This window comes from Sorghum bicolor, chromosome 5, assembly GCF_000003195.3.
Source record: "Sorghum bicolor cultivar BTx623 chromosome 5, Sorghum_bicolor_NCBIv3, whole genome shotgun sequence".
Taxonomy (NCBI): domain Eukaryota; kingdom Viridiplantae; phylum Streptophyta; class Magnoliopsida; order Poales; family Poaceae; genus Sorghum; species Sorghum bicolor.
In genome coordinates this window covers 61220369-61234345 of record NC_012874.2, presented here as the reverse complement: position 1 = coordinate 61234345, position 13977 = coordinate 61220369, and the positions used below count along the sequence as shown (strand labels likewise).

General features: G+C 40.5%; 1 long non-coding RNA gene across 2 annotated transcripts; it reads right to left on the bottom strand.

Annotated features, from left to right (window-relative positions):
• Positions 1160-6099, bottom strand: LOC110435547. Of its 2 annotated transcripts, none has more exons than XR_002453282.1 (3): positions 5918-6099; positions 3276-3374; positions 1160-3182 (listed from the first exon to the last, which is right to left on the bottom strand). It is a non-coding gene; the product is annotated as an uncharacterized LOC110435547 (long non-coding RNA). The 2 variants fall into 2 exon arrangements; XR_002453283.1 differs by having other exon boundaries at positions 3276-3371; positions 5918-6098.

The window sequence follows — 13977 nt, the reverse complement described above, 5'->3', positions numbered from 1 at the left end:
ACATGAGCAAGGAAGAAAAGGCTCAATCCAAAAGAAGTTGCTACTTATGCCGGGAAAGGGGACACATGGCTCATTCATGTCCCCTAGGTAATAGTTCTAAGCCTATTTCAATTGATAACAATAAAATGCTTAGAAAGGATGGTAATGGTACCTCTATGGTTTCCATTGCAAAACATCCCGCTATTCATGCTAAGGCATCACCTAAGTATGTTGCACCTAACTTGAGAGGACCCAAACTAGTTTGGGTACCATCAAAAAGTGGATGAATGTGTGTAGGTACCATCAGCATTGGAGGCTTGATTCAATTGATATTATATTGTTCATCATATGATTGAGTCAAGTATTGAAGCCTAGTGCACATCCAAACCCAATGTCATGATAAGATAGTGAAGTCCAAATGTGCTACAAGTGTCACATTCAAGTTGTGGTGATTTATTGGATTATTTGATGGCTTGCAAATCCATGAGTTGAAGCTTGTAAATTGGATGATCATGAGCTAACCAAGGTATATCTTTGTTGATCACATTCATTTGGGTGCATATGAGTTGATTGAATTGGATATATATGCAATGTTGCTTGCTATAAGATGATTGAATGGATAAAATGATTAGTAATCAAGTTTGGATTGATTTGAGTTGAATAAGTTCATGAGATGACTTTTAGTAAGTGGATTGAATTGATATATGTCTTGTGAATGCATTCAATCAAGTTGATTTCAAGTTTGATTCAATTTGAACAAGTATAGCTCAATTGCTTGAAATCTGTCCTATATTGAAAACCTGAGCTAGCTGAGATCAAGTCTGAGTTTGAGTGACCAAATCTATTTGGAATGGCTTGAAATTTGGTATGCACTAGTATGAGCCACGCGCATTAGCGCGCGTATCGAAATTTACATATTAGTGTCAATAGATAAGAAAGGATAGGTTATGCGGCTGCTCTGGATACATGGTTGATATAGCACATAAGTACAATAGTATTGGTACGTATACGACACATAATGTAGGAATGTTCCGTCGTAGATAACCATTCTTTGGTTCGTGCAGGTAGGTTTTATATGCCACAAGCAGTGTTTTTAACGTATAAAACCAGGGTGCATTGACAGGTAAGCACTTATATTTTACACAGGCATACTGTGTTAGCAAGTCATAAGTGTCACAAATAAATGAATATGTAATTTATGGACTGAAAATTAAGAATTGTAATATGTACATAGACACATACTACGTATGTTGGGTAACTGAATGTTACATACATTTTAGTGTTGTTTCAAGGCCATGTTGTACATAGATATTTCAGAAATTGGATAGCATGGCACAAAAAGATCACATAATTTTTTTTAGATATTGGCGATTCTGGTCTCTGGTGGTTGTTGGCGATGAGTGTCGCCATGCCGTGTATGTACACCTGTTGGCAGTGAAGATGGTACTTTTGGACGTGAGGAACACATAAAGCACAAGCTAGGGGGTGTTTGATACCCCTAACTAAACTTTAGTCCTGTCACTTTGTGAACAATGTTAGTTCGATGGGCTCAAAACAAAAACAGAATTGCTACTCCTTCAGAATCTGAGTATCCATATGCTTAACGAAATCTAAAGTGCACACTAACATGTAAGAAAGCCATGTTTTTTTAGTCTTGAAAAACAATTATACAGACTCACACATAAATAAAGATCACAGATTCAGTAAAATGTTATAATGGATGACTTGAGAGTCGGATTTCGAAGGCACGAACTGAATCTATAACATATGCTTTTAATATGTATTACATCTCTCTAAGAATACACGATGAAAAGAATAGGCACCTGATAACCTGATTTTGAACAACACCACAATGGCTATGCTGCATGAGGTAGGCAACAAATAATCATAAAAGAATATTTTGTGTACACTTACATATATTGGAGCAGGAGTCTTTTATTTCGAAGAAAAAGTAACCAAGCAAATTAGGGCGCTGAGGGTTCCAAACGAGACTCTATCTAGGAAGGCCTAAAATTGTCTTACCAATTTCATGTAGCACATCAGCAAATAAGATGATATAATTTAAAGGCCTAAAAGCCAGGTACCTAGACAAAAAATGGCACTAAGCTAAAAGAATTTTTGTGTAATAGGTGACCAATATAGGTAAAGGCCCAAAGTAAGTTTCTTACTAAAAAAGAAGAACATCTCTAGAAACTGTTTGTTCAATGTATCACTAAGAAATAACGGCTATTCACTGCACACAAGGAGCGAAGAAATTAGTGGAGAAACTGTCTGGACAGGGATACTGCAAATAAAATTACAAGCTAATAAGTAGTAAGTGCAATACATAGGAAACATTAGTAATACAGGAAGCATAATTATGTGCAGGTTTATCAACCAATATGCATGCCACTTAGAGGTGTTACCTATCAACTGTGGTGACAGTTTCTCCACACAGAAGAGCTGAAATTTGGATGGACTACCATTTACAGAATTCAAGCAGGCTAGGGTTATACTTTCTGGAAACTAATGGGTCAAAAATTTGTGAATTATAATTCTTAACTTGCAGTAAGTTTGAGCAATCTATTTAGGCAAGGCTAGGTTTTTTCTATAGTGCATTGTAGAAATTTAGCATGTAGGTTGGCCGATCCTACCATCTTCATCATTTATAGTAGAAGGAAAAGTTGTTGAAGAAAACCATACTGCTGTGGGGCTATTTTTTTCTTGACACCTAAGATAAATACATAGAATAATTGAGCAAAGTATTAGCGGCTACAAAGATTATGAGCTAAAAGGGGGGAACTGAGGCACAAAGAGTAGTGAACATATTTTCATTGACATCCTGCATTAGTGCCGCGCATCATGATAAATATCAGTTTGCTAAGAAACGCTCGGTCAGTCTAGTTCATATACGTAAATGGCCTGTCATAAGAAAAGTGCTCTAGCTGAGCTCATAAACGAGAAATATTTTAGGTCAGCTCATACATGTAAGCTAAATATAAAATATTAATTAAGTAAATAGCCTTCCATAAGAAAAAATGGCTGGAGATGTACATGGAGATTTTAATTTAGTTTAGCTCAGCATCCGATTTGAAAGGTGGCAGCGATACAGAGCAAGCAATGCTAATTACCTGCCAGCATAACAGTTGGAATTTGGAAACCTATAAACCTCACCAAGGTAAACATTATGCATAGGTCATCTCTGCCATAAAGAAGCCGGTTTGCTATAAGGAAATAATATCACTGGCATCATTAGTAATAGTTACCGTAACCATACAACAATAGCCAAATAGCATAAGCATAGAAATGCTAATTACCTAGCAGCATAGCAGTTTCAAACATGCGAGGCTCACCAAGCTACACATAGCCCCTGCGAGGCTCATCAAGCTACACCCGATCAGTACTTGCACAAGCTACTGAGCAAAAAAAAATTTGAGAAGATGTCAAGTAGCAGGATACATGAGTTCGAATGACATGGGCTGATGACAATGTTTGGGTGGATAAAAACCTGAAACCAACCAAGTGGCAACCCTAGTTCAAACATGCATATAATAGTGAGTCCATTATTTTTTTTATTCATGTGAGTGTGACCAAAACCTAACCCTAACCAAGTAGCAACCCTAGTTCGAACATGCATACAATACTCTTTTTTTGTTTATATGAGTGTGCAATACAGGAGAGAGGACAATGTGATTGGACAATTCCATTGAACATGCCTCTTCCTTCTTTTTTGTTTGGAGATTAAGCCGCCTCAATCATGTCATCCTCCCAATCAGGAGGCACTGGCACTACTATAACCAAATGAATGAATGGAGCAAAAGGCATAAATAATTATATGACATAATCAAATTAAGTCACCTATAGGAAGAAAATGAATATGAGAATCATGCGTAGCAAAATAAGCATGTTTACACAAAGTGAAAATAGATGGATAGGAATAAATACATCATTGGCAATGGGGCGTGCTCAGTAATAGAACAACCAACAAATTATGTGAAGCAAAGACATCCTATGGTCAGCAACAAACGAACAAATTGTAGGAACCAACGAAAACCAAATAGCACATGCAAAAGGCAATCAGTAAGACATAATGGCAATTGTGATCACAGAACTAATGCAAATAGCAAGAATCATGGAAGGATGAAATAAGTAATCATCATTGGCTCATTGCATAATTCCATTGTCTTGATATAAAAAAGTTCATCATTGCACAACCCCAAAGTCTCAGTAGGTAACATGAAGAATGGAACAACTTATCATTGTTTTATAACGAAGGCTATCCATTATCTGCATGATCTGCATATTTAAAAATAAGAGAGAGGTAGGAGCCAATGGCCTCCTACAGGAGGGAGGCCAAGATCCTCATAGTGAGGAGAGCTGAGGGGGAAGATGAGAAATGGAGAGAGAGAGCACCTCTGTCGTCTACAAATTTCTTCCAACTGACACAACTGACACAAAAAAGCATAAAACCTGAAGAGCAACATTTTTTCCAAGTAGCCGTGAATTGCAGGAAATAAGAGATAACTGAGTAAGTCATCACTGCATATGCCAGAGCATCTAAGTACATAAAGAATACAAGAAAGGACCATATATATATATATATATATATATATATATATATATATATATATATAACAGTTTGTATCACTACTAAGCTAAATGCCTCAGTTTAATAAAAGCAAAAATAGATTGAAACATCATAAAAGACTGTTGGCCACTCTAACCCCTGGCATAGTGGCGCAATGTCAGGAGAGAGAGAGAGTGAGAGAGAGATTATAGAATGAAAGGGGAGAGAGAGCATGAAATTTTGGGACGATGTGGATAGGGTAGGGTGAATTCCGATCGACGTGGCCGCTGGGAGAAACCAGGAAAGAATATGGGTTTTGAGAGGCTAATAATGTCACTTAACTCTGGAAAGGAGTTAGAGCTCACAGAAGGAGACATCGGCCATGTTACCAAAAAGCACCTCTTCTCACTGGCATCGACATATGGTCAACAAAAAACACAAAATAGCAATACCATGGAAATATGTTTAGGCTTATCGGAAACGCCTCACAGGTGTTGTCGTCTGCTCAAATTGGGAGAGCTACATCATTAGCAATGGCATATGCTCAGACTTTAAAATAAATAAATTAGCACCATAGGAAGAACCTATATATACTGAAAAGATTATAGGAGTAGCACAATGCATCGAGACATGGTCTTTTTTTTGCAATAGAAACTGCATATACAAAAAAAAATGCGTAGACACACAAAATGAACTGAAGGGATCAGAGGCATAATCAGAATTAATACCGTATAAAGACCAAGCAAGCTTAGAAGGAAGGAGTAGATAAATCATATATTTACAAAAGTGGGAAGAATTGCGTGCACCATCAAAAACAAGAATCAGATTTTTGGAAAAGAACAGGATCCTTTGCAAATCATTGACAAAGCATTACCCTTTTTGTCTCAAATTAATCTACAACAAGAGGAAAGCGTACTCATCATTGGAATTGAACAAAATCATGACCACCGCAGTGCACTAGGAAACAGGACAAATACAATTGACATGCTGCTGTCCTTAGATATATGGCACAAATTCATGAACACTACAACGTAGTAAGAAATAAGAAATCAAACAAATATCACCGACATGGTCATGTCATCAGCTATATGGCACGACAGCAAGCTAGTCTCAAGAGCCAACTAATACGAGCAGGTGGAAAACGCAAAAGAAAATATGTAGTAAGACAACAATCATGCACATCGGTAATAGAAAAGTGTGAGAACAGTAGATCTAGTCTCAAATTGACTTCGGCTTGTTGGATTGCGTCCAAATCGGAAAGCAATGCGACCCGCACATGGCTGATTCAGTGCGGGAAACCCTACGTAGAGCAAGGATGGAGAGAGAGATAGATAGATAGATAGATAGATAGATAGATAGAGAGAGAGAGAGAGAGAGAGGAAGGGAGCAAACCAGCATGTAGATGGATCGAGGAGGAGCTGCGCACACGGCGTGCAGGAGACCGCACAGGGGGAGTGGGGGACGACCGACGATGGCGGGGCTTTCCTACGGCGCGCCGTGCCAGGGGGGCGGCCACCGCCGTGGGCTCCCGGTGCGGCTGTGTCGCACACCGGCGGCACTGCCGCGCCTAGCCCGCGTGCACCACATGCAGGCAGCCACGGTCAGGATTGGGTAGTGCGCCACCATGTGGAGAGGGAGGTAGGGAGGGAGAGGAAAGGGAAGGGGAGGAACATGCAGGGGCGATGACGGGGGCGCAGGCGGCGGAGACCGAGAGGAGAAGGAGAAGACGAGCAGCCACGTGGGGGTCGGGGAGGCGACGGGAGCGAGGATGGAGGTTTTTTTTTGCAATGACGAATGGGGATAGAGGGTTTTTGTGGATGGGAATTAAGGGCGACGTGGCTAGCTGCTGTCCACGAGAAGCTATTTCGGGCGACGTGGCTCAACCTATGAATTTCGGGTGACGTGGCCAGGGTGGGAGCTGAGGGTTAAACATACAATTGATATAGTTAATGCTGTACAATTATCAGAGAAGATTCTATAGAAATTTCCTGAGAATTGGATAAGGCATACTTCGGTTTTGAAGTAGATCTTATCAGCTATAGTGCAGCAGTTTTCAGCATGTAGCAGTGGTGGAAGAATTGAAATCTGGTAGCAATCTAGAAGTCAAATAAATCTCAAATTTTTACAGCTGCTAGATGACTTAGTGAATCACTTCTCCACCAAATTTCGTGATATTTGGATCTGTACATTGTGAGATATGGATATTTCTTTAGAGTGTACAGAATCTGCCAGAAAAGTGACAATTATTGGATTGATCTAGAGTCACTTCAATTGAAAGGTCCTCAAGTTGGAAATATGATTATAAGTGTTTGAGGCACCTAAGTTTGGTTTTGAATTGATCTTGAAGCATGACAAGTAATGAGTACAAGGTCATTTGATTGTGGAATGTACTTGGTGTACACATTTAGTACTCAAATTGAAGATCAAGATCAAACTCAAGTTTAAGTTCTAGTGACTATTGGAGATTATTTAAAAAAAACTTAAACAAGTAGAAAGAAAAGGACTTAAAGAAGGGTTCATGGATATTCATCATATTAAGTCCATCACTTGAATCAATCAATCAAAGGCAATTCAAGTGAGTGTCAAGAATGGTTCTTTAGAGAGAGGTCACTTCTCCCTATGTGAGGGGCGTGCCGCCCGAGGAGTGGGTAAACCAAGTGTGGTGCTTGGAAGGCTAACATGGAAGTGGTGATCTAAAGGACATTTGAGATACTTAGTTGAAGCAATCAAAAGGATTGATCAAGAGAGCAAGCAACACCCAAAAGAGAGCTAGTCATGATGTTCAAGTGATATTCTTATTAGTTCTCTCATGCAAGCAATGGTCAAAAGAAGAAGCAAGCTAACCACAACAAGATAGTGCACTTGATCAATAAGTGGTTCTAAATTCATATGGGTGAAGATTTGATCTATCAATTGGCATTTATAATTAGTCTTCACCAAGCTTATAGTTGGACTTCACATTGCTATTTGGAGCTAAATTGGAATCTTATTGACTATCCTCTTCTCCAACATAGCAAAGGTATCATTGTAATGTGCATGATCATTTCATCTCTTACTAGTATGCGGTTAGTGCATATAGTACATGCTTAATAGGATCATGCATGACAAATGAAAAGTTTTAATTTCATAAACCTACCACTATTGCTTGAATGATTAGTTGATCTAGTGGTATGTATATGAGTTTGTTCATGATCTAGTGAACCTAAGTACTTGATCTATTTTGGATTGTTAACAAGTGACAAGTACAACATTGGCAAGATAACCCTTAATGTGAGGTGTGAAAAAGCTTGTCATTGGTTCAAACCGGACTTGGAAGCTTAGGCAAATCAACATAGTTCAAGTCAACAATTAGAAGCTCATGATGATTAGAGTACAAGAACAAGACAACAATGCAAGTGGATATCTAGACTTAAATGTTTCTTCAATTGGTATCCAACAAATGGTACTTATGATGATGATAGCAAATGTTCAAGATAGTAAACAAGTGGTTCCATACTAGAAGACCTTATTGGTAGAAGAATCCCATATGGTATCGAACAAGATATTTCAAGTGATATCACATTTATACATATGGTATCTATCATACAAGAAGGTGGTTCCACAAGTGATCCTCAACTTTAAGTGATCATCAAGCAAAGAAAAGTTCCCTCACCAACAAGATTGACAAGTGAATGACCATGCTATGACATAGGGGGAGTGCCCCACCAAATGGTTTCAAGGTCAAAGATCCTATGTGGTATCTCAAAAGCAATTCAAGTAATGTCATTCCAACACATATGGTGATGTCCATCAAAAATGCAAGATTCAAGCCTCAATCATCTATCCCAATGCAATCCTTTGTCACAATAAGATTCACATTTTTTCAATTGGTATCAAGTGATTTAATTGGTATCACATACCTTTTATGGAAATTGGTGACAAAGGGGGAGAAGTTGGAACAAAGATATGATCATGGGATAAGTTGGACAACAAAAGATATGTTTCAAAGGGGAGAGATCAAAGATGGACATGGACAAGGGAGCAACATTAAAAGAAAAGATGATGGATCAAAATTCTTGGACAAAAGAAAAGCACACAAGTAGGGGGAGCAAGCTCATGAACCTTGTTTGTTTGCATTTGATTTGTGCATATTCATGTGCTTGCTTGCATTGCATAAGTTTTTAAATTCAATATGCATGCTTGTGTGGTGTATGCTAGTTATAGAACTTGATTGATGATATGATAACTAGCATGCATAGGTTGGTAGCTAGACTTGTGTTTTTCAAGTAAAACTAGACCCTTGTTTATAATGTTGATCTCACGGGGTTTCTAGTGTTTTTGTTGTCTAGCTACTCATGGTGCTAAGGATGGTGTACATTGAATGCTTCAAATGCTATCGATTTTGGTATCGAGCTACAAAGGTTTATTCTATACACCTTAGCACTTAGTAAGGTTTTATGGTGCTTATCCAAATCTTGACATAGAGCTTAAATGTTGGATAAGTAGCATAAAATCCAAAACAAGTTAGCAATTTACACTTGTGTGAAGTGCTAGCTTGAAAAAGCTTAATTTCCATATCTTTGTAGAGTTGTCATCAATTACCAAAAAGGGGGAGATTGAAAGGTCCTTGTTTGGTTTTGGTAATTGAGTGACAACTTAGGTGGACTAAATAGTGTTTATGTGAGATACACAGGAGATTAGTCCACAGGTGATTATATGAGGATGGAGGAGCTCATTGCATATGAGACATGACATGGAGTCATGTGGCCAAGGTGGAGAAGATCAAGATGAGGCTTGGCTCGATGGACCGGTTGCAAGAGTGAAGGGCAAGTCGGAGGCTTTGAAGCGAGGGACCGCGTGTGACGGTGAAGCTTGAGCAAGACTTGGCGCCGATGGACCGAGGCAACGGTGAAGAGCAAGTGAGGTCAAGATCAATGAACCAATACGGTCGCGTGATGATATGAAGTGGATCATATCATTTGGTGATTGGTTGGTGCATGTGTTGCATCAACATTGGAGGAGATGGAATGGAAAGCGCAAGGCAAAGGTATAACCTAGGGCTTTTCCATTTCACCGGTCATAGGTGTGTAGAGAAGTTTATGACCGGATTTAGGATAGATGACCGTACTATCAAGTGGGGCAAACTTGTTTGCATATCGGTCATCTAGTGCCACTTGAGCGATCTAACTTTGCATACGTGTTAGGATCGAGTGGCGTGGCAAGTTGAGAGGCTAACTCCTTTGGGAAAATATTTGTGAAAATGCTAACACACTTGCACATGGTGGTGTACACTTGGTGGTGTTGGCACATTTGCAAAGGAGAAGGTGTTGAAGTTGATTTTGTTCAACTTGGAGAAGAGAGAGAAGTCTTTCGGTGTTCTCCGGACATTAGGATGGCTTTTAGATTGGAATACTTCTTTGATCCATTTTGATTTGGATTGAGTATTCATATATATTGGATAGTACTCTAAGTAAGCTTTCCAAAATGTCCAAGATCATCAAATTTGGAGTTCGGAGCTAGAAGTTAGCAACCTAACAAGTTGAACTGCAGACACAGGACGCTGAGAGTCCGGTGCGCACAGGACGAGTCCGGTGGCACAGGATGCTGAGAGTCCAGTGCGCACAGGACGAGTCCGGTGCTGCTGCAAGTTTGCGTTGCTCTCTGCGTGTGAGTCCGGTGCGCACAGGACGCGTCCGGTGTGAAGCAGCAGAGCGTCCGGTGCTACTGTTCTAGACGCGCGTGCGTGTGCTAGCCGTTGGCGGCAACGGTCAAGTTCAAACAGCTAGTGACACGTGGCTGTTTTTGGAGCACAGGACGCACTGTTCCAGCGTCCGGTGCTACCTACAGTGGGTCCGGTGCTCACGACTTTTGCCCAGTGAAGGGGCAACGGCTAGTTTAGCCCTTGGGGCTATAAATAGAAGTGGTGGCCGGCCTTGGCTGGTGCTGAGCACCCTTGGGACTTAGTGTCCATGCTTGGGGTGTGCTAGTGAAGCCTCTAACTCACATATGCTTGATAGTGATCATTCGATTGTGTGAGTGAGCGATTCTAGTGCATTGCATTGAGAGATTGCATCGAGTGCACTAGGTGTTCGTGTTGCAAGCCGGTGGTGCTTGTTACTCTTGGAAGTTGCCACCTCCTAGACGGCTTGGTGGCTTGTGACTCCGTCGAAGCACGCAAGGAGATTGTGCGGTGCTCCGGAGAAGAGATTGTGAGGAGTACGGTGCTCACCCCGCGGGGATCGCGAAGAGCAACTCTAGTTGAGCGAGACCTGAAGAGCGACAAGTGGTCCGGCCGGGTCAAGTGCTAGAGCTTGTGGTAAGCACTCCATGTGGGAGAGTGTGACTTGCGGGTCACCACTAGCAAGAGGACCGGCGGCAACCTTGGAGCTTGTCTCAATGGGGACGTAGCTTGGTGGCAACCAAGTGAACCTCGGGAGAAAATCATCGTGTCAACATTGTTCTTCCCGTTGGTTTGCAAATCCCTAACACAAGCTTGTTCTTACTTTCTATACTTGTGCTTGTGTTGTTGCTCTTGTAATTAGTTAGCTTGTGTAGCTTGCTAGTTACCTTCTTGCTTGTGTAGCTAGAAGTAGTTCCCTTGCATGACTAATTTGGTTTGTGTAACCTTGTTAGTCACATTGCTTAGTTTGTGTAGCTAAGTAAGTTGCGCTCTCTAATTTGGCATTATTTGCCTTGTTATTGAGCTTGCTAGTGAGCTTAGGCTTTGTGCACTTTGCCTCACTAGTTTGTGTAGGAGCTTCCCCAGTTTGCAAAGTACTAGTTGCATATGTTTGTGTGACCTTGCTCCTAGAATTGATTAGGTGAGCTCTTGCTAAGGTAGCACCTTGCTTGCTTGTTTAGGATCTTTTCAAGGTGCTAGAGAACTTAGATAGAGGGGTGTAGTCTTGGCTAGACCGATAGTTTTAATTCCGCACTTGTTTCGGTTAGCCGGTGAGTTAAAGTTTTAGAAAGGACTATTCACCCCCCCTCTAGTCCGCCATCTCGACCCTTCAACTGGCATTGAGGGAATGATTTGCTATGGTCTTCTTGTTACTCTTAGTGGTTACCGCCACCTAGATGACTTGGAGCAGTTGTGGAGTCTTGGCATGAGTTGGTGAATGTTTGTGGTGTCTCCAGATCATAATTGTGAAGGGTTCTTGGCTTGTTCGCCAATAGAGCACCAAAAGCCACGCTAGTAAATTACTCATGTCATTGAGTACCCTCATTTATGTAAGTTCTTGGGGTGCCATTGTGTAGGTCTATGATTGTGTACCCCTATTAGCTCAGAAACCACCAAATGAACGGTCGACACAATGGGGACTAGCTCGTCGGCAAGCAAGTGAACCTCGGGAGAAAAATCATTGTCTCCACTTGGTATTCTTGTGTATGATGTGTCTCATGCCACAAGATCGGTACACTACTCTATCAATTGTATGACAGTCATTAGTTAATACTTGTGTTGTGATAGTCTAGTAGATTGTTAGTGTAGCTTAGTGAGTAGCTAGAAGTAATTAGTTGTATGTCTTGTGCTAGCTAGCTCACTAGTTGTAGGAATAGTGACTTAGCCAAATTGCTTGATAGAGAGATCATAGTACCAGCCTATTGGTAGGTGGCTTGCCTATTTGAGTAGAGCTAGAGCAAAAACTTTTACGCCATTGAATTGACTAACAAGTTGCTCCAGTGTATTGTCCAATTTTTATTAGGCTATTCATCCCTTTGGGCCATTTAGGAACTTTTTGTGGTGAAAGCAAGGGGTGACGGTGTTGTCAAATTTGTACTAGTTAAAAGCTACTTTTGGTTGTGGCTTTTAGTGAAGCCTACTCCTTTTGTTGGTTTTTGGCTTTTTGGATGCCAAAGCATGTTCAAAAGTCCAACCGAAGGGGCCCATTTTGAGAAAAAAGTTTAGGAAAAACGTAAGTTGCAGTAAAGGATATTCCAAAATTGGCTGAATCCTCGGAAGGCCCCACCAGCATGATGCGCAGTCGCAAGTCATGTGATTTTTCACATGAAAATCCACACGAAGCTTAGTGCCTGGATTCGAACCTAAGACGTGTGCCCTCACGCGTAGCTTTGCTTTTACCAATCTGCCCCTAAGTCATACAACGTGTACAAACTTCTTAGAATTTCAAAATAGATATTTACAACCCTAAATGACTTGAGATAAAAAGTTCACAACTACAAAGTGGCTGGTCTTATCAAGATCTACAACATTGATGTTGGTGGTTTCAGCATTTAAGCTCGTTTGATAAATTTGATTTCAAATCGTCAAAACTTCAGTCGTACTGTTGGGTCATCAAATTATTACAAATGAAAATTCATCAACTACAAAGTTATAATTTTCATCGATATCAAAAACTTTGGTTTTGCTCGATTTTGCATCCAAGGCCATTTTTATAATTTGAATATCAAAATTTTAGAACTTTAGATACAAATTCAAGACCTTAGCGAGATCATAGCGAGATCTGCAATTTGCTTTTGTTCATTTTTTCATCTGAGGTTGTTTGTATAATTCAAAAAAAAATAAATTTTAAAATATAATAGCTTCAAACAGAATTTTGGGACTAAATAATTTTAAATGAAAAAGTCATCAATTATATTTGAAAAAGTTATAAATTTTCTTATGCTGCAGCATAAATCATCACCGCCAGTTCCTATTATGAACCGCTAGTAAAAACATTTTCATCACTGGGTGGTACTACAACCCAGCAGTAAAATTGGGACGACCACCACTACCATTTGGTAACACAAACTGACTGTAATGACAGGTTATCACTGCTGGTTCGTGTTACAAGCTGTCGGTGATAATCGCCCAAATTTTCACCAACGGTTCATAACACGAAGTGGCCGTAAAAGTCACTTCACCAACGGTTCATAATACAAATTGGCGGTGAAAAATATCACCGACGATTTTTAGCAAACAGGTGTTGAAAGTGGCGGTGATGAATACCTGTTCTGTAATAGTGTAAGTTAACATCTCATTATCCTTTGCGAACTGATCATAGATCAGCTGGTTAGGTTTCTTGTGGTGGAACTTGTCCACCTGAGTTCAAGTCCTCGACTTAACACGGGTGCTCATATTTTCCTGGATTTATTTCAGGGTTTAACAGCTCTATGCTTTCAGTGGTAGTGGTGACTTCATCAATCCCTTCACCAACAGCTTCATGAGGTGTTGTGAGCTTTTTTTTTGCCAAACATGCTAGTTCAAAACAACTTGAGGTGACGTTGCTTTTCCCCTCCTCTCACAAAGCGATGAGTTGGCTTGAAGTAGAAAAAGTACCTTTTTCAAGCGTCATCTGTATATGTGGGCCTCACAATGCACAGTAGACTACTTTCCCAAACGCATAGATAGCTAGAGAGCACTCTCGCGGAGGGAGGCGATAGGTTGTGGCCCACCAGAGCACGGCTGCCAGGGCACGTCCTGGTGGTGGCCCAATCACCAGGGTTCAAGACTATGAGACGAAGCAGTCGAGTTG